We start from the raw sequence: 21,928 nt of genomic DNA, 5'->3' as shown, positions 1-21,928 counted from the left end.
GTTTCCATGCTAGACTATGGGACAAGACCATGTAGAAAAGCCATTTGGAGGGGAGAAGATCTGGAACCACATGCAGAGAGAGACAGAGGTCCAGACACCTCAGTGTTCCAACTGAGCCCAGAGTTCCATCTGTCCCAAGAACAGAGTCACAGTCACATGAATAAAGATATCCTGCATGTTCCAGCCTCAGCACCATCTAGCTGCAGCAACAAAACAGACCAGACCAGATCCAGATCAGCAGAAGAACCATCCAGCTGAGCTCTAGTCAATTCTTAAATCATGAGAGAGAGTAAAATTGTGTGTGCGTGTTTTTTTTTTTTTTTTTGCGGTACGTGGGCCTCTCACTGTCGTGGCCTCTCCCGTTGCGGAGCACAGGCTCCGGACGCGCAGGCTCAGCGGCCATGGCTCCCCGGCGCAGCCGCTCCGCGGCATGTGGGATCTTCCCGGACCGGGGCACGACCCCGCGTCCCCTGCAGCGGCAGGCGGACTCCCAACCGCTGCGCCACCGGGGAAGCCCGTGTGTGCGTGTTTTTAAGGTTACAGAGTTTTGGGGTGCTTTATTACACTGCAGCAGACAATCGAAATGGAAACTGATAGCAGAAGTGGGTACTGCCATAGCAAAAAAAAAAATGTGGTATTGGTTTTGTTATTACGCAGCAGGTAGAGAGTGGAAGGGCCTGAAGGTATTGTTAATGGAACCTGGAAAGTATGGACATCAGGATGAGAGGCTGAAGAAAAGGGAACTCGAGTTGTACAACGATAGGAAATTCATAAAACAGCGGCCTGAGATGATATGGAAGATAGAAGAGACATCTAAGGAACTTGTCATTTTAGCTATGGAGATTTCCAGACAGAAAATTGCAAGTGCCAGTGGACTTATTTTGGCCCCCTTTGATGAAGTATGGGAGGCCTGAGATGAGCTAAAGAGTTCAGTTTGCAAACAGAATGTAGAGGAATGTAAGGAAATCAAGGCTTGCTAAGTCTGAAATACAATGGTTTCTCACCCCAAGTATCTCCTGCAAAAAGACTCTCAAAAATAAGAATAGACCTCAGTACTAAGATCACATCTATAGCAAAATGTAACCTCAGGTAAAGATCAAGTACAGGTTACACCTGTAAGACCCTTCGTGAAAACCTCAGGAAAATGTAAGGCAAGTGTGCAGGCCGTATCATCTAGACAAAAGGTTTCTAAAAATCTGAGGGCATTCCTTATAGACCACCTCTGATAGATAATAGGGTGTCTAAGAGAACATCTAAGAATCTTAAGGGTGTTGTTCCATAGCAAGCTGACCCCATGGCCCAAGTAGAGAGGGGCTTATCTTGAAGAGATTTGTGCTTATGGCTTCTGTCTAGTGGAGTGGGTTATACCATAATACCTAGATGGCTTAAAAGTTCATTTAGGGGCTCTACTAGCTCAGACTAAAGGGTAAAGAGACAGTTGAATAAGAAAAGAGACCTCTGAGCCCTTGAACTACAAGAATAGAAAGCAGACAGAAATTTCCTTAAGTTGTCCACTCAGGCCATTTCTCATGGAAAAAGAAGCATAAGCTCAGAAATTAGAACCAAGAGTCCAGAGGACGGAGCTGACTGATTAGAGGAATCACTCTCAGGAAGTAAAATTTGGTCTAAATCAATATTCACTCCCTGGCCCAGAGCCAGGGCAATTGGAAACACGTATCTGTCTAGATTTCATAATCGCTATGGTCTAGTGTCTGTTACATGCCTTCCCAAATCCTTTTGAATGAATTGTCTCTTTCAGTACTCCTGTTTCTGTCTCATCTTTGTTATATTTTGCCAATTCCAGGCCTAAGCCTTAAAAACTCTTTGTTATCTTCTGGTTTTGCACTTTTATAAGTCCTGAAAGACCACACGGGACAGCCAGCTACCCTGCTGAAGAGAACAATGTAGAGGCCTAGTGGAGAGGGAGAGACCCCAAGACTACATTGAGGGAGAGAGGCCCAGCCATCCCATGGCTACAGCTGAGCCCTGTCTTCTAGAACCAACCACATCAGGCCACCAGGCATATCAGTGAAGCCACCTTGGACATTCCAGCCCAACCAGCAGTAAATCCTGCTACCTGGGGGGTCCTCAAATAAGAAGAGCAAAAAGTCCATCCAGGTGAACCATAGCCAAACCAGAGGATTTTGAAGAAAATAGAATGGTGGTTATTTTAGGATAATAGGCATTGGAGTGCCTTATTATGAACCAATAAAACGATGTGTTTTGGAAACAAATGTAGTGATTACATAACACCCGTGATCCCCAACAGATTGCTGCCTTTAGTGGATCCACCCAGATAGTGGATTCTCCATAACATTTCAAGCCTCCCCACTGAATGCCTCAAACCTACAGAAATTGAAACGTCAATCATAATTTTTTAGAAGGACGCAAAGTATAAAAAATATGGGTTTTTACTGTGGTTTTTAAAAATTTTTATTTTTTATTTAAGTATAGTTGATTCACAATGTTGTATTAATTTGTGCTGTACAACAAAGTGACTAAGTTATACTCATATATATATCCTTTTTCATATTCTTTTCCATTATGGTTTATCACAGGATATTGACATACTTCCCTGTGCTGTGCAGTAAGACCTTGCTGTTTATCCATTCTATTTATACCAGTTTGCATCTGTGAATCCAAAACTCCCAATCCATCCCTCTCCCACCCTCCTCCCCCTTGACAACTACCAGTCTATTCTCTGTTCCTGATTCTGTTTCATAATTAGGTTCATTTGTGTCATATTTTAGATTCCACATGGAAGTGATATTTATCTTTCTCTTTCTGACTTACTTCACTTAGTATGGTAATCTCTAGGTCCATCCGTGTTGCTGCAAATGGCATTATTTCATTCCTTTTATGGCTGAGTAGTATTCCTACTGTGGATTATTAAATATTGAGTCTATAAGCACATCGTTACCTTTTTTCCCAGCAGTACTTTAAATTGTCACTTCTGGGGGTTGGCACATATTGACTATAAAAAAATTCCTATAATTATACATAATCGTGAATTGGAATAAGACCTGTCATTGGTATTTTTTTTTGGTTTTCGTTTTTTATTTTGTTGTTGGTTATCCCATCATGGATGAATACTTTAAAAGAGAATTTTTAAAGCATAATGACAGAGAGACTGATAGAAATGTGAGTAATAGTACCGTTAGCAATACAGCCATATGTCTTCAAAGAGTTATGAAGACTAAGTAAATACTTAGTGTTTCATAAGTATTATCTACAAAAGAACCCCAAAATATCATTAAAATGTATAAAATAGTTGACTACATCAAAGTAAAAATCTTCTGCACAGCAAAGGAAATCGTTAACAAAATGAAATGGCAACGTACTGAATGGGAGAAAATATTTGCGAATTGTATACCTGATGAGTGGTTAATATCCAAAATATACAAAGAACTTATATAACTCAATAGCCAAAAAAATCCAATTAAAAATGGGCAGAGGATCTGAAGAAGACGTACACATGGCTTATAGGTACATGAAAAGATACTCAACATCACTAATCATCAGGGAGATGCAAATCAAAATCACAAAGGGGTATTACGTCACACCTGTTAGAATGGCTCTTATCACAAAGATAAGAAATAAGTGTTAATGAGGTTGTGGAGAAAAGGGAACTCCTGTGTGCTGTTGATGGGAATGTAAATTTGTGCAGCTACTATAGAGAACAGTACAGAGCTTCTTCAAAAAATTAAGAATAGAACTACCATATGAGCCAGCAATTCCACTTCAAGGTATTTATGTGAAGAAAACAAAAATACTAATTTGAAAAGAAATATGCACCCACATGTTCATTCCAGTATTATTATTTACAATATCAAAGACATGGAAACAACCTCAGTGTGCATCAATAGGTGAATGGATAAGAAGATGTGGCATACGTATACAAGGGAATACTATTCAGCCATAAAAAATGAAATATTGCCATTTGTGACAGCATGGATGGAACTTGAGAGTATTATGCTAAGTGAAATAGATCAGACAGGGAAAGACAAATACTATATGATCTGATTTATATTTAGAATTTAAAAAGCAAACTAAAACAAGCCATAGATACTGATAAAAGAATGGTGGTTGCCAGAAGCAGGGGATAGGAGGTGGGCAAAATGGGTGAAGGGGGTCAAAATGTCCAACCCAGTTAGAAGATAAGTAAATCATAGGGATACAACATGCAGCATGGTGACTATAGTTAATAATCCTGTATTGCATATTTGAAAGTTGCTAAGAGAGTAGATCTTATAAGACCTCACCACGAGGAAAACAAATTTATTTTTTAACTATGTATGGTGACAGATGTTAACCAGATTAATTGTGGTGATCATTTCACAATATATACACATATTGAATCATTATGTTGTACACCTGAAACTAATGTAATGTTATATGTCAATTTTATCTCAATACAAATTTTTACATAAAATATATAGAAATATTTGATGTTTCTTATTTTGATAAACTGGCAATAAAATGTGTTCTATTCCATTCTGAATCATAGATATAGAGACACACATTAAATGAATCAAGCTCAAGAATAATTTTGAAGTACCCGAAGTATGCCAAGCAGCATCTATCAAAATATTCGAAATTAAGTATAAAGATATTCAAATGTGTCTCAAAAATTAATGTCTATTGTGCCAGGGGACAAAGGCAAAAGCTCTGGAATACTTGCGTTCAGTGTCACATTTAAACACAAGGTTAAAGATGCTGAACTTTTGGCAGGTTCTTTAGTAAATTTGCCATTAAGAAATGATAAAAATCACGTTTGTGAATGGAATAAATACAGTGATCGACAAAGTGCTTTCATCAAAAAATAAAGTTTATGTTAAAATTCTAGATATGGCAGAAACCAAAGAAATGATTACTATCTTAAGTGTGGCCATGTACAGTTCATTAACAACTGTTTTGCAGATACGAGTGAATAAAGAATTCCATGAAGACTTTTTTCATTCAACCATTGAAAATAGCTATGATTAGAGATTTCTAAATAATTTGACAACTCCATCCCAACTAGTAACATAGACTAAACGTGACAAACTGAGTTAAGCACTGACACTAAAGATGTATTTGGTCTTAGGCTAAGAAAACCTGTTGCAGGCATTTGAGTCGTTACAACAGAAGCAAATTATATTCTGTGTTGAACACATAAGGAATTTTTGGTCCCATTAGTTATATACAGTTTTTTAGGAAAAGTATTTTTTCATCAGTTAAAATTTTCATCTACATTAAGGGTAGACCTCCAAATTCTTGACTGTTTGTGAAGAGATAGGGAATGTTTAAAAAACATTTTAATGTTTAAAAACCTGCTCTTTCAGACTGAATTATGTTGACTCTCAGAAAATATAGAGTGTTTTATCTGGTGATTAGAACTTTACCTTTCTCTGGAAGAAATATTTAATCAGTAAGATTTTTATGCAGGAATTTGCAAATTAATTTTGTACAAATAATGGCTCATTCGAAAAGTCTGAATGGATGAGGATTAGTCAGGATGGGTTAGATGAAGCTGTGGTGATAAATAATCCCCCATATTCTTTGACTTGCAAAACGTGAGTCTGTGTCCTACTCAGTTTGGCTAGAACCCAGGTCCACAACAGTGACCTTCATTTTATTTTTTATTTTTTTGCTTTGAAGACATATCTTTTACTAGGTGAGCAGGGGCCATTAGAGAGGAAAGTACCTATGCGGTGCCTTCCACAATGCTAGAGCGTATTCAGCACTGGCATTCCAAGGCTGGTGAAAATGACTTTCTTTCTCTCTCTCTCTCTCTCTCTCTCTCTCTCTGTGTGTGTGTGTGTGTGTGATTTTTTTAAATTGAAGTATAGTTGATTTACAATGTTGTGTTAGTTTCAGGTGTACAGCACAGTGATTCAGTTACATTGTTTTCCAGATTCTTTTCCCTTATAGGTTATTACAAGATACTGAGTATAGTTCCCTGTGCTATACAGCAGGTACTTGTTGATTATCTATTTTATATATAGTGATGTGTATCTGTTAATCCCAAATTTCTAATTTATCCCTCCTCCCCACCTTTCCCCTTTGGTGACCATAGGTTTGTTTTCTATGTCCGGGAGTCTGTTTCTATTTTGTAAATAAGTTCATTTGTATCATTTTTTTAGATTCCACAGATAAACGATAGCACATGGTGTTTATATTCCTCTGTCTGACTTACTTCATTTAGTATGATAATCTCTAGGTCCATCTATGTTACTGCAAATGGCATTATTTCATTCTTTTTATGGCTGAGTAGTATTCCATTGTGTGTGTGTGTGTGTGTGTGTGTATATATGTATATGTGTGTGTGTATATATATATATATGTATACATATATACATACCACATCTTTATCCATTCATCTGTAGATGGACATTTCGGTTGCTTCCATGTCTTGACTATTGTAAATAGTGCTGTTTTAGAACCTGATGGGACAGATTGCCACTATCAAAGCACTGCCATTTGCCATGGCAGGGGCAAGAAAATATAAGGAATCGGGCACTGGCTCTTAAAGCTTCCACTAGGAAGTGACCCACATCATTCCATTCACCAAAGCAAGTCACATGGTGAATTTCAAGAAGGCAGTGAAGTGCAAGCTTACCGTGAATCATGAGAACTAGAATATTGTTAGCTTCCTAACAACACCATAACTTCTTTACAAGTTAAGTTTGCTTAAGTATGAAGTCAAAAAGCATGTAAGCATTACATAAGTAGAAGTACACCTACCTCCTTGATCAAATTGATATCTTGTCTAATCTGCTTTTGAAATTTTTTGAAGAGTTTGCTAAAAACCATTGGAATTATTATGAAAAGACACTTGAAATATCTGGAAAAAGTTCTTGATAAACATTTTTCTCAGTCAGAAGGCACTGGTGAGTGGAGAATGAATCCTTTTCTTACGATGTGTGGGCAAAGTACTGATATAACTACATTCATTCATTCTGTAGATTACTTCAGATGACAATTTGAAATAAAAGTCTAACAAAGGTCACGTATCTTCTCAGGGGCTAACGCTCAGTATCCAACTATGTTAGAGAAAAAAAGTAATTATTTTGCTTTCTGATCCCATATGCAAAGTTTTGATTCTTTATTTAACATAAAAACTTTGAAAAGCAAAAGTATTTTATACAGGAACCTCATCTTCACCTTATGCTAAACCAAATGTGCATTTGTCACTGACTAATCAAAAACATTATCATTTTTTCTCACTGAGTAACGTAATTTTTGATGTGCAGTTTTGCAAATTGACTAGATTTAGCATTACTTATATAGTTTTAATCATATTTACATTTATAATCCCTCTACTTAGGGCAAGTGAGATCATTTTAAATGCGTGGCAGTGACACCAAATTATTTTAAATACATGTATTTTAATACAGGGTAACAGAGTATAGAGTAAGCAAAAGTATATGTGGGACACACATATATACAGCCAAAAACTGTGGAAGAGTCATGCAAATGCTGATGTTTAGAAAGCAGTAATATAATAAATGGATTATAAATAATTGTTTGAATGAAAATAGAAAAATAATTGGCTTACGTTTGTTCTGAGTTAAAAGTTATCTTACTTTCTTTGGGACTTTTAATCATGAATACATTTTGGAAGTGCTGAAGATTTAAAAGTACTACCTCCAATTTAAAACACCTGATTTTCTAAGGCTACTTATTAATAAACTTTCAAAGATCTGAAAAAAATGTATTGTGAAAAATAATTTACATAAAGTCATTTGAATATATACATATTGTTGCCTTTTTAGTATAAAATATTTGCAATTATATAAATAAGTAAAGCATTTTCAGACCCACAGTGATAGTTATACTGTGACAGTTTTCGCCCCACTCTAAATGGCTTTTTGAGTATATATAAGAATAGCAAACATTTCTTACCAAATAATTTACCGCTGTGGAAGTTTACTCTTAACCGCAACTGGCTTAGGATAGGACAGGCAACTGCTTGGGTGAGGCAATTTTAGAGATGTCGAAAAGCCATCTAATTGCCATGAAACTTTACCAAAAACTTCACTTTTTTTGGTTTATGGTGTGAATTCTTATTAAAACCTAAGTAATCTTAAAAAGGACATAACAGTCTCAGCTATGAGTTATTGTTTGTGATTTCAAGTCTCTGAAAACAAACTTTGATTAGGAAGGAGTAAGGGCTGATACTTTAACTGAATATTTGAGAGAAAAGTAAGGAATGTGAGGATGAGGAGGAACATAGATTAAAAGGTTTAAAATTTCATGACTTTATTCAGGGCTGTGGCCCTAACAGTTAATCTAAAATCAGTAGCTAATGATATGCCACCAACTCTTTGCAGATACTTGAGGATCCAAATCCAGAACCTACGCTAATTATTAAAGAACTGCAAATCAAAACTACAGTGAGGTATCACCTCACATCAGTCAGAATGGCCATCATCAAAAAGTCTACAAACTATAAATGCTGGAGAGGGTGTGGAGAAAAGGGAACCCTCTTACACCTTTGGTGGCAATGTAAATTGATACAGCCACTATGGAGAACAGTATGGAGGTTCCTTAAACTAAAAATAGAGTTGCTATATGATTCAGCAATCCCAATCCTGGGCGTATATCTAGAAAAAATGAAAACTCTAATTCGAAAAGATACACTGGCATCTTTTTTTAAAAAATAGTTTTTCAGTTTCATGTATTCATGTACCTCATAGTTTGTTCAGGAAGATTTTTAAATAACAATTCAGGTAAATCCTAACAAAGCATGCGTTACTCCATCAAACAATTTCCAGTGAACTCCTGTTTTGATACCAGTTGGTGATCATTGTTTTCTATGTGTATATGTGTCTTTTAATTTAGAAATGTTTCCATTTGGTATTGCCTTGGTTGAACAGTATTTCATTTCTGTGGAAAGTCTAGTGGAGCCTTGAAAGTCCTCAGCTCAGTTTTTGGATTATTTTTTACTTTATTTTTGTTTTTGTTTGGCTATCTCTGATTTTTTTCCCCTCCAACTAAACTTTCAATAGTTCAGATGTGTAATATATTTTATTTTATTTTTTTATATTTTTATTTATTTACTTTTTGCGGTACGTGGGCCTCTCACTGTTGTGGCCTCTCCCGTTGCGGAGCACAGGCTCCGGACGCGCAGGCTCAGTGGCCATGATTCACGGGTCTAGCCGCTCCACGGCATGTGGGATCTTCCTGGACCGGGGCACGAACCCACGTCCCCTGCATTGGCAGGCGGACTCTCAACCACTGCGCCACCAGGGAAGCCCCTGTAATATATTTTAAATTACAAATCTAATCATGTCCTACAATGTCCTAGAAATGGTAAGCGATTCATTTTGTCCAGAAGCAATATCACCATGAAATCAGAATCTTCTTTTGTTTATTCCTGGGTTCTAAGGACACTAATAAAAAAGCTAGAGTTTTCCAAGCAGCAATAATCACGGAAGGAGGGTTTTTCTTCATGGTTATTTATACACAAAGTTTTCTATTTCTCTTATATATTATTATGACTTTATGAAATATCACAACCACAATTTGAATTTTAGACAGAAATTTAAAAGAGTATTTTTGAGGGTATGAAAAGTAAAACTTTTAGTTGTTTGGTTTGTTTAGTTGTTTCCTATTTTCAAATTTCTCCTTTATCCCCAGAGAAAACCCCAAACAAAACTCTAATAATTTCTTTTTCTTATATCAGTGTAGGTGTTCTATTACTAACCTACACAGTTCAAGTGATTTAAAAAGACCAGCAAACTTCTAAGGACATACCAGCTACTTCCAAGTTGCCTTGCTCCCAGATGAGTGTGAAACTGACCATTCACTTGAGCTTCTATGATGGTGGAACCACACAAGCCAGGAAACTAGGATCAGGAGCTGAGGCCGTAGGATGGAGGATGTATAATAGCTTCCCTGTACCTTTAGCTATGCAATCCGAAGGAAGGCTTTGATAGTGCTGAGGGTTTGATGCCAAAGAAGAAACATTTACCAAATGTTCAGATGCATTTACCAAATGTTAGCTTAACATTCTTGGTGTGGTTTTCTGTTAATTAAATTACGTCATAAAAATTCCCATGATCTCATTAGTTTCAGTCGTTGGGTAGAAGAAAACCCAAATAAACTACTAACTTGTCATTCACTTCTTTCAGCAGACAGAAACTCACTTGGAAAGTGCAGACACAAGATGGGCTACTGGAATATATAGAGGTCGGATGGATTAGGAGTCATAATGGAGACACGCATGACCTTCCTTGTGTGAGAGAGAAGACTGGCCGGGAGACAAACAACAGGAAAAAGCAAGAATGAAGGACTCTTGGCAGTGATCCAAGTAACAACCTAGGCTAGAGGCAAGAGAAAAATCAGCTCCTCTAGACAGAACAAGGAATGATAGGTAAGTGCTTGGAGTCAACCAGTGCTTCCAATGACAGGTTGGTATAGGAGAGTCAGGTGTTATAAAAAGGGCCAGGGACCGAGAAGGTATGAGAGAGAATCCAAGCAGAAAAGTATAAAATAAACTTTGTAAAAAATGCAGCACTTTGCAGTTATGTATTGAGAAGCATATCTGATTTGTACTTAAAGTTTTGTGGTTTTTGTTTTGAGTGCTTGCTCTGATGGGGCATATAAAGCTGTTTATAGATAAAAATAGAAAATATAGCTATCTGCTTTTAAATCAATAAGGCACTTTTATGAAATCAAAAACAGCTAATAAAATTGCCATGCAAAATAAATCGCGAACGAATTACAAGAAACAGCACTTACTTTAATGGTTCCATCAATTTCATGGGGGTGATCCTAACGCACAATCTGGCTAGCCAAGCTGTTAAAAAAGAAAATTCGACTGAGTAAATTTGAAGATCTAGCTGGCTTTATCGAGCAATTCATGAATCCGGCAGCATCCCATCCAGTAAATAGAAGGGTGCTCCAAGGGGTTGTACAAAACGGAAGTAGGCAGAAGGAGGGTGGGGCAAGGAAGATATTAGCAAAATAAAGGATCTTTCAGGCCAGAAGTCACCTTCTTTGGGGAGAAGGGTGAGTGTCTTTCACCACACAGATTACTTCTCCTTCCTTTGGAGAGGGTCCATGCGGTGCTGACCAGAAAATTCCACACTGACTACATTAAGATTACATTCCTGGGGAAGGTTGAAACTACAGTGAGGTCAGGTATTAAATCTAAGTTTAGTTTCATAGGTTTTAGCACAAGTGATGCCATCTTAGGCCTGTGATTTTCTCCTTAACAAAGCTTAAATAAACTTTGATAAATACTCCCATGTAGGCAGCATATGACTCAAGGGGTTACAAAACAAAGAGAAAATAGCATATCCAAATTAAGGAATTTAAGGTTTGGGGATAATTGCAGTTTTCAAGATAATGATTAACAACAGTATACTTCCTGGCAATAACTGTTGCTAAGAAAACCCTGTGCTGGGACTTTCCTGAGAATCCACCAGCCAATGCAGGGGACACGGGTTCGAGCCCTGGTCAGGAAAGATTCCACATGCCGTGGAGCAACTGAGCCCATGCACCACAACTACTGAGCCTGCATTCTAGGGCCCGCGAGCCACAAGTGCTGAGCCTGCGTGCCACAACTACTGAAGCCCACGTGCCTAGAGCCCATGCTCCACAACAATAGAAGCCACCGCAATGAGAAGCCCGTGTACCGCAACGAAGACCCAACACAGCGAAAAATAAATAAAATAAATAAATAATTTTATAACAAAAAAGAAAGAAAACTGTGCTGTTGCTGGTGGTCACTAAGAGAGGAGGAAGGACAAGGCAGAGAGAATCACTCTATCAGTTTGCTTTTTTTTTCTGTTAATGAAGTAAAATTTAATAGCTGTCGTATCATCAAAGCTTCGTTAATGCAATTGTAAAGAATTACAGTTTTTTTTCAAGTGAAAAATTTATTGGATAGCATTTATAGAGTGCAAACGATATGCCACATATGATTCTATCATCTTATGCTCTGTGCTGTCTTATGCTCTGGGAACCCAGATGAAAGCTTGTCAGACCACAGTTCAAGTTCCCATAGGTGTTTATTCACATGCATTTTGAGGAAAATTTGTACGGAGAACCTAACCTAGCTACAAAACCTCAGACCACATCAATGTTTTTGAAAGGTACAGAACCACAGAGACAATTTACCATGGAGGAATGTGTAAAAAGAAAGGAATTTTCCAACGATTGCCATTTAGCCAGTAATGGCAAACATGTTCGGATTTCCTTGGTTCCTTTGCAGAGTCGCTCCACTGGGTACAGCTGCCCTCATGGCAGTGGCAGTGGTGGGGAATCAAATTTCCAATGGTCCCCCTGCTCCACCTCTTGGAGGCAACAACATTAAGAGACAGGATGGTCAAGGCTCAGCTCATTTTCCCCTACTGTGCTGGTTCTCTGGTCTTTCCAGTAATGGTGGCACCATCCACCTTTTCACAGAATCCAGAAACTTAGAACTTAGCAGAGACTGTCCTCAGGCTTTAACATCCCATTGTAATAAACCTGTACATACTGTTGACTCAAGCTAATTAATATTCTAATCATCCATCCCCTTTGTTTGATCCCCCCGCCATAGGACAACCTTTATTTTCCCAATCTGGACCAGACCATGGCTTCTTTCAACCTCCAGGCTTGACTGCCTTCAAAGTGTCTGCTTTTTAAAGATTACCAGAGTAATCTTATAAAACTACAAATATTCTTCTGATTTCTCTTGCTTAAAATGCAACATAGTTCCTTGGTGCCTACAAGTCAAGTCTCAATGTCTCAACTCCTTAGCAAGTATCTAAGGCCTAACTTAATCAGGCTGCTTCTTATTTCTTCAGTTGTATCCCCAAGTTCTTTATGCTCCAAAAATAGCAAATGACTTCTGTTTTCTTGTACGTATGTATTAGGTTTTATACTATGGGGAGTTGTCTCTGCCAGGACTTCTCTTATTCTTCATATCGGCCTTGCAAAGTCTTATTCACCCTCTACAATCCTTCAATTTCCTATTCAAATGTGTCTTCCTCTCTGAGCCCCTCCCTACCTCAAAACAAAACAAAACAAAAGAATGTTCACTTTTTTCCTTGTCCACTTCCCTGCCTTTTATATACCTTTGTTAGGACACATATTTTTAGATTTTTTTTTTTTGGATTGCTTCTTTCTACCGTAGTGTGAAAACATACCTAATCTTAGTACTTGCAGTATTTTAAACACTCATATGCATGAAGTTCTCAGCATCTGCTTATGGAATTGAAGATTTGTCTTAGAGCTCACGAGAGAAAAAAAGGGTCATTACTGACAGCTGAAATGCAGGGAGTTATAAAAGAGTTCAGTATATCCTGGGAACGGTGGTTAGTTTTGTGTAACTGGAGCATATGGTCATAAGTAATAGGAAGTGGTGGTATTTGTTGAGGACAGGTTATAAAAGATCTCATATGAGAAATGTAGGCGGCTCTTGAAATAATCTAGAAATAATCTGGAATAATCTTGCAATAATCTAGAGCCTGATTTTAGCAGTGGCAGATTGGAGGGAATTTCCTAGACATTTCTGGGAATAGTGTCCATATTGGATGTGTGACATGAAGGAGAGTGAATAATGGGAGATCCCTCTGTGGTTTCAGCTTGAGAAACTGGGTAGGTTGTGACACCATTATTTGGGATAAAGAATACAGAAGGCTGACCAAAATTAGGAGACATTCTTGTTTTTTTCCCCAGATAGGGGATTTCAGATATTTGAAGTATAGAGCACGGTTATTATCTGCCTAAAAATGCAGGTTGAGTATGTTCGGACCTTACTGTCCCTGAGACAACTTCAGTCTAGAATGGCACCAAGATTAAGTTCCCTGAATACCAGGAGGAATTTCCAAGAGGGGTAGCATATTGCCACCTCTGCCCGAATATCACCCTTCTCTGCCTTCTTGAAAAATGTCAAAATAAACAACAATATATATTTTGTTTTTGACAACAGAAAAAATGTCTCTCTTTGTGCGCCTCCAGAACGCCTAAAAAAACAGTAAGAACTTTATATCTGGGCTAAGGCTTGAACTTAATATGAGAAATAATGGAATGAACATGCTTTCGTGAATACATCTGGGAATCCCGTCAAATAGAGTCCTTGTTACCAAGTACTTAACTAAAGGATATAAATACCAAACAACATCGTGAACATTCAGGTCCCAGACAAGTGCCTTTATTTTAGTTAAAGGCCAATCTGATAAGTTAATTCTGAATAATATTGTGTGGACAAGGCTTCAACTGTTTGTTCATGATATCACTTTCCAGAAAGTTTACTTGGTGAGATTGTTTATAAAAACCATGCTTCTTTGTAAAGTGTGACTCACTTTTAAGTGCCCAAGACAAAGGAAATAATGTTTGAGGTATCACAAAAGGGTAGATCTCAATGCAAGGCAAGGAGCAAAAGCCCATTTGTATGTGACATATTTATATGTAAAAAAGACCTCTTTGTCTTAGAGGAATGTAATCGCTCTTGTATATACCTTTATATTATTACACAACGAATTTAATCTTTCCGTGAGCATTTACTGACAACTTTATTAGCAATGGAAAATACAAGATGAACAAATCTCTACCATCTTGGCTAACTGGTCGCTGTGTTTTCAACTTTTTCTTACGTAGTATGGATTCTAGTTTCTGTACCATTCTGCTCGTCCTACTCTGGACATATTCCATTTTCTTATCAGTCAACTCGAAATATAACTAGCAGATTGAATTTTAACCCTTCAGTCATTGACTGAGATAAGCTATAAATACTAAAAGGCTCAATTCCCCAGATCAGAGAGCTATTATGTCTGCTAATAAAATTTTATCTTACATTAAATTTTAAGGTTGGCATGCCTACTTTGGCTCCACATCGAGCTGATATTAAGCTTGTCATTTTTAAAAAATAAACTGTCAGTAAAATTTCCCCATCTGCTTACTCAAGTGATCTTTTAAAATTTTAAGAAAAAACTTTCTAACAAGAGGCCCTAAGATTTATTCCTATTGTTTCATGTTGTTGTAGCTCATTGAGCATGCCAGGACTTAGGAGTAGTTCATCGGTCCTCTGATGCAGTGCCTATCCTAACAGAATTGTGGCTTTGGAGACTTAACCAGCTTGGCTTCTTTATTCAGTGCAGTGACAAAATCCAGTTGTAAAAAGGACATGGGAGAACCCTGTTCTATGTAACTATAGAGTTTTCTGCCTGTCATCTTCAGTGACTGATAAATTGCATACATCAACACTTTTCCGGATAATATTGTTCAGTTAAATATGATTTCGACTAATTGGACTATAATATAGGCCACAGTTTTCAATCTTGTCCACAGGCTATGAGTGATGTACTGAAGGGGAGCAGACTATGCCACCCCAAAATAAGCCACTTTGGCATGTTGATTATTTTTTATTCTTTATTTTTGAAATTTTATTGGAGTATAGTTGATTTACAATGTTTTGTTAGTTTCAGGTGTACAGTAAAGTGACTCGGTTATGCATATACATATATTCATTCTTTTTCAGATTCTTTCCTCATGTAGCTTATCACAGAACATTGAGTAGAGTTCCCTGTGTGTATATGTTAATCCCAAGCTCCTGATTTATCCCTCCCTGCCACATTTCCCCTTTGGTAACCATAAGCTTCTTTTTGATATCTGTAAGTCTGTTTCTCTTTTGTAAATAAGTTCATTCATATCATCTTTTTAAAAATTAGATTCCACATATGAGTGATATATGATATTTGTCTTTGACTTACTGATGAAAGTATGAAAATGTCTGGGTCCATCCACGTGGCTGCAAATGGCATTATTTTGCTCTTTTTTATGGCTGAGTAATATTCCATTTGATTATTTTAAAGTTACTTAAGAAACAACCAGTGCAAGATGGGCACACTGACTTCCTTTGCCCCTCCCTGGAAGCATGAAATAAATCTCCCACGTGAAGGGTATCCTCCCTATACCGGGAGGTAGAAGGCATCCTTCTCACCAGAGATAGGGAATTTAGGGCCAAGAAAGTTGTATAAAAACACATTGTTACTTCTTCACTAACTTGGTACCCCAAGCTCAAACCCCTTTTACTTGTCAATGCCTCACAGATTTATTTTTTCCTTGTCTAAAATGTATAAAAGCTGCCTGCTTGGGTCACTTTTTTTAGTCTCATTTTATAGATTCTGTACATACAAAATTAAATTTGTTTTTCTCCTGCTAATCTGTCTTACATCAACTTAGTTATTAGACCAGCCAAAGAACCTAGAAGGAAGGAAGAAAAGTTTTCCTCCCCTACAGTACTTACATGAATTACTGAAAATCAAGATACTTTCCCAGTATTCGTAAGTTTCTTTTGATCTAGTCAATAATCCTATCTTATTACATGTTAGTCCATGAGAGTTTACGCCTTATGCCTGTATATTTGTTTATATTGATGATCAACTTCTTAAGTGATTTATTAAATCATCTTTTTCACAGTCCTTTGTAGAATTTTCCTGGGGACCGATGTGAAATTTGGCAATATTTAATATCACAACGTTTTTTTATCCCCTTTTGAAAAAACACTATGGTGACATTAGTAAATCTAAAGTCACCCAACACTTCTCTCTATATCCAGGATTTTTTTTAAAACAAAGATTACTGACACTATTTCTTCAATTGTATCTGAAAGTTCCCTCAGCGTATTTTATTTTAACACATTTTAAGTATCTAAGGGTGACTTACTGTATCTCATCTTCATTAGACTTCAGCTCTCACTTAATAAAGTTTTAAAAACTTTTCTGTGTTGCAGACCTTTCTCTTTGATTAAAAAATATTAGTAACGACAGAAAGGACACTGAAAATAAGACAAGTAGTTTGGTAACATTATGCCATCTACCTGAATGACTGTGTTCAGGCCATCTTTGGTCTTACTCCAATTTTTCTGTTTCCCTTATACTAAACTCATAAAAATGGAGTCTGGACCATGCTTTCATAGATCCTTGGTTCTGTGCTTCACTTCATAGCATTTAAAATTGTGATTTTCAAAACCCGAGCTCAACAGAAAGCCCGCTTTGAAACTCATTTTGTTTCTTTAGAAGCTTTGCTCTGTCAATTCAGAATAATTTGTGACTATACTAATGTTAGAATGTTTCATCCCCATTGAATATTAGTTCACTGAAGAGTTTTCCGCTATTAGATCATATCTATTTTTCTCCAGGTATTTTGGAAATGAGGGAGTCATGTTTGATTACAGTCATCTTTCCTACCTTTATAATTACTTCCTATGTCATTTTTACTTACAATTCATTCCAGATTTTGCTTATTGTTTGATTTTTCCAAACTAACCCATAGACATGGTAAAAATTAAATAGTATTAAAGAATTTATAACATTTCATCTCATGCCCCACCATTTCCAATCCTGCTACTGACAAGCAAGCATTCTGTAAATTTCTTCTAGTGTCTCTTCTGGTGGTTCTACCTGTAACTATTAATAATATAAAAATGTTTCTCGATTTATTAAACAAAATTTGGATTCTCCTACAAATGAGTAAGAGTTAGTTAAAATTCAAATACCCCCACCTAGCTGTCTCATAATATTCTCAATTTTATTAGTTATATTATTACAGGCATACCTCGTTTTATTGGGCTTCACTTTCTTGCACTTCACATGTACTGTGTTTTTTACAAAATGATGGTTGTGGCAGTACTGCTTCGAGCAAGTCTATTTATTCCATTTTCCAACCGTATTTGCTCACTGTGGGTCTATGTCATGTTTTAGTAATTCTCACAATATTTCAAACATTTTCATTGTTATGATATTTGCTTTATTGTGGTGGTTTGGGATCGAACTGCACTATTTCCAATGTATGCCTCTATTTTAGTTCAGTCATTGCTTGATTTTGTAATCGTGATCCATTAATTTCAGACAGTCTCTCCTTCAGTTGAAGGTACTAGCTCTCCTCACCTTCCTTACATCCACCTTCTAAATTCTGTCAGGTATAGCTTTATCTTTACAAAGGATATACCAATGGTATACATATATATAGTTATATATTGTGTAAGTTGATTCTTGAAACTCAGTAAATAGCATGTAATGACAGCTATGTAACTACTGCCTAAGAAAGAACACTCTGGTCTAGGATACCATTTTAATCTCTTCATGTCCAATGTCACATGCCCAGGACCTCTTGAGAAGAATGCTGCTTAAATCCCAAACAAATGTACTTTTTATATACTTCTTAAGTTGCCTGAAATCATGCCTTATTTTATTTTGTTTCATAAATTCACCATGGCCTTTTAGTATAGTTCTTTTTTTTTTTTTTTTTAGAATTTTTCATTTTCCCTACATTTTTGTGGCTGAGAGAATAAATATATGCATTCTTCAATATAACACTAAGGATATCCAGTTACCTATTATTTCATCTGTTAATTGGAATGTATCCCATTCTTTTAAAAGATATCCTTCTTGGAGTTCATTGTCTTAGGGATCTAATTTGAACCAATTCCTTTCTAGGCTTTTTACAAGCAAGTCATTCCAATGGTTGTTTCACTGCATTCCTAACACAGTTGCAGTGCTTCTCTTCCTTGATCTTTACCCTTGTTTTGTGGAGGACAACCTCAAGAAATTTCCTCAGAAAGGGGACATCAAAAGTGAACAGTAGGGAGATTCCTTAAAAAACTAGAAAAAGAGTTACCGTATTATCCAGAGATCCCACTTCTGGGCATAGATCTGGAGAAAACTATAATTTGAAAGGACACATGCATCCCAATGTTCATAGCAGCACTGTTTACAATAGCCAAGACATGGAAACAACCTAAGTGTCCATAGACAGATGAATGGATAAATAAGATATGGTATATATACACAATGGAATATTACTCAGCCATAAAAAAGAATGAAATAATGCCACCTGCAGCAACGTGGATGACCCTAGAGATTATCCAACTAAGTGAAATAAGTCAGACAAAGACAAATATCATATGATACTGCTTATATGTGGAATTTTTTGAAAATGTAGTCATTTACAAAACAGAAATAGACTCACAGACATAGAAAACAAACTTATGGTTACCAAAGGGGAGCGGGGGAGGGATAAATTAGGAGCTTGGGATTAACAGATACATACTACTATATGTAAACTAGATAAACAGTGAGGACCTACTATATAGCACAGGGAACTATATTCAATATCTTATAATAACCTATAATGGAAAAGAATCTAAAAAAGAAGATATATACATATATATGTAGAACTGAATCACTTTGCTGTACACCTGAAACTAACACAAAATTGTAAATCAACTATATTTCAAGAAAAATTTAAGTGCCAATATAAAATAAAAATTTAAAAAAACTGTAAAAAAGTGAACTGTCATTGTAGCTTATATTATCTTTATTTTATACCACAATTGAGTAGCAGATTGATCAGGTATAGGGCTATATGGTAATTGTTTATAAATCTACCATCAGTGGGATTTTGCTTGTTTTGTAAGTTCGATATCCTCTCTCTTTCTTTGCCTCTGTCTTTCTCAGACTTAAATTTGTTTATTCTTAGTGTTACGAGATTTCACAAGAATGTATATCTGTGTGGATTTTTTTTAGCACCCATCTTTCTATGAATTGTACAGATCCTTTTTATTTGTATGTTTTAACCAAACCAAATAGTTTATGGTATTTCTTATCTTTCTCGTCACTGTTTTTGGTGTTGCCATTTTCATTTTCATACACTATAATTGACTTTGGTGTAAAATTCTTTTGAGTTTTGACAAAAGTGTAAACAAGACAAGATACTAAATGGTTCCGTTATCCCCAAATATTCCCCGTGCTGCCTCTTTGCAGCCAACTCCTCCCCCTCTCCTCAATTCCTGGCAACTTCTGATATGTTCACATTTCCTATAGATTTGTCAGGTAAATAGAATCATACAATATGTAGAGTTTGAATCTAGCTTCTCTCACTTAGTTTAACATCATTGGGATTCATTTGTGTTGCGTGTGTCACGAGTTCGTTCTATTACTGAGCACTATTCCTCTGTATGGACGTACCACAGTTTGCTTATCCTTTCACCAGCTAAAGAACATTGTTTTTTTTTAATTTTGGACAATTATGAATATAGCCAATAAGCATTCACATATTAGCTATTATGTGAACATAGGTTTTCATTTTATTTGGATAAATACTTAGGATGAGGGTCGCTCCGTACATGGCAAGTGTATATTTGAATATATAAGTAACCACTACACACTTTTCTGAAGTGCTGTAACATTTTGCATTTCTACCAGCCACGCATGAAAATTCCACTTGTTCCACATCCTCATTATCATTTGGTATTGTGCATTGTTCTTGGTCCTTGGCATTTTGGTGGTATCACTTGTGTTTTTAATTTTCATTTCCCTTATGAATAATGATATTGAAATTTTATTTATGGCCGAATTTACCATCTGTATATCTTCTTTAGTGAAGGGTCTGTTCAAATATTTTATACAGTTTGTAATCGGGTTGTTTCTTTCCTTATTGAGTTTTAAGTGTTCGGCAGGCATTTTAGATACAGTTCCTTGGTCAGATATGTGATGTGCAAAAAATCTTTCTAGGCTCTGTCTTTTGTTTTCATTCACATGACAGTGTTGTTTACAGAGCAAAAGTTTTAAACTTTGAGGAAGTAAAGTGTGTGTGTGTGTGTGTATGGATTGTGCTTTTGGTGTCATAACTAAGAATTCTTCACATAACTCCAGGTCCCAAAGACTTTCTCCTCTGTTTTTGTCTACAATTTTTATAGTTTTAGGTTTTATAGTTAATTTTGTGATTCATTTTGAGTTCATTGTTACATGTGGTGTGAAGCATATAACAAACTTTTGAGGGTTTGGTTTTTTGTTTGTTTTTTTGCCTGTGGACATCTACATTAAGTCCTTTAACAGGACTCATTTGGGAGTCAATTCTCTACTCTCTTCTTCAAGGGTTGCCATTTTAGAAGGACAGCGCCATTCTTAGTCTAAGACATGTTTCTTTTTTTCTCCAGAGAATACTTTCTTCTTTTACCAACAGTGTTTTAAGATTTTATGATGATATAACCTAGTTTGAGACTTTGTATTCAATGTACTTGTTGGGGACATCAATACAAGTGATATCTCAACCAAGTAATGTTGGCAGATGTAATGGATTCCAGGAAGCTCTGGGGGCCAACATATGCAAAAGTATTAGGAGCAAAGAAGGGAAGAGGCAACAAACAAGGGAGATGAAAATAAGATGGATGGTTAACGTGGCACTTGGAGCAGCTGTGCTAGACAATAAACTGCCCAGAAGAAAACACCTAGGCTCTTCTCAAAAGAATTGGACCACATTCTATAGGAGAAGTCAAGCAGCTTATCTGCATGTTAGTGATGTAGGAACCATTACTCTTTATTCCAGAATTTTGCAGAGCGGGGGAAGGTGTCGTGCAGAACCCAGTCAAATGGTCATTTCCTGACTGTCGTAAGCTCTAGTCATCTGGGGATCTGGTGAATGTGGGGTGGTGAGAGAACAACAGGTAAATGTAGCAGAATAACTGGGCAGCAGTAAGGACCAACTGTGCTTAGTGGTCTTCAGCATCTTCAGAGATGGGGCAGCATGGCTGTGTGTCCATCTCTAGACTCATACATCTGCCTAGTGTGGGTACAGAGTAGGTGGAAGGTGGGAGTTTTGCCCAGTGCCATTACGTATACTAACTTATGAGATCTCACAATCATCCACTCCATCATCTACTTAGTTCTCATCACAAAGCTTTCGCTCCAGTTATTACCCAATCCCCATTTCAGGATTTCCTCAAAGCCAGTGCTTTTCAAACACAAGGATCTAGAACTCTCCACGAATGAATAGCCCTCTTATCTGTCCATGCCTTCTGTGGCCTCATCCCTCACTTGATTATCTTCTTATGTCATGGATCCCCTTCTGGAGAGAAAGGAAAAGACTATGGTCAATAACCACTGCCTCCGAGGTGAGGATACCTACTAGACATGTCTAGCTGGACCGGCCAATGGAAAACTCTTTAAGA

The sequence above is a fragment of the Neophocaena asiaeorientalis genome, unplaced genomic scaffold, assembly GCF_003031525.2.
Source record: "Neophocaena asiaeorientalis asiaeorientalis breed wild unplaced genomic scaffold, Neophocaena_asiaeorientalis_V1.1 scaffold669, whole genome shotgun sequence".
In the NCBI taxonomy this organism is placed as follows: domain Eukaryota; kingdom Metazoa; phylum Chordata; class Mammalia; order Artiodactyla; family Phocoenidae; genus Neophocaena; species Neophocaena asiaeorientalis.
Note: the sequence above shows the minus strand (reverse complement) of the source record.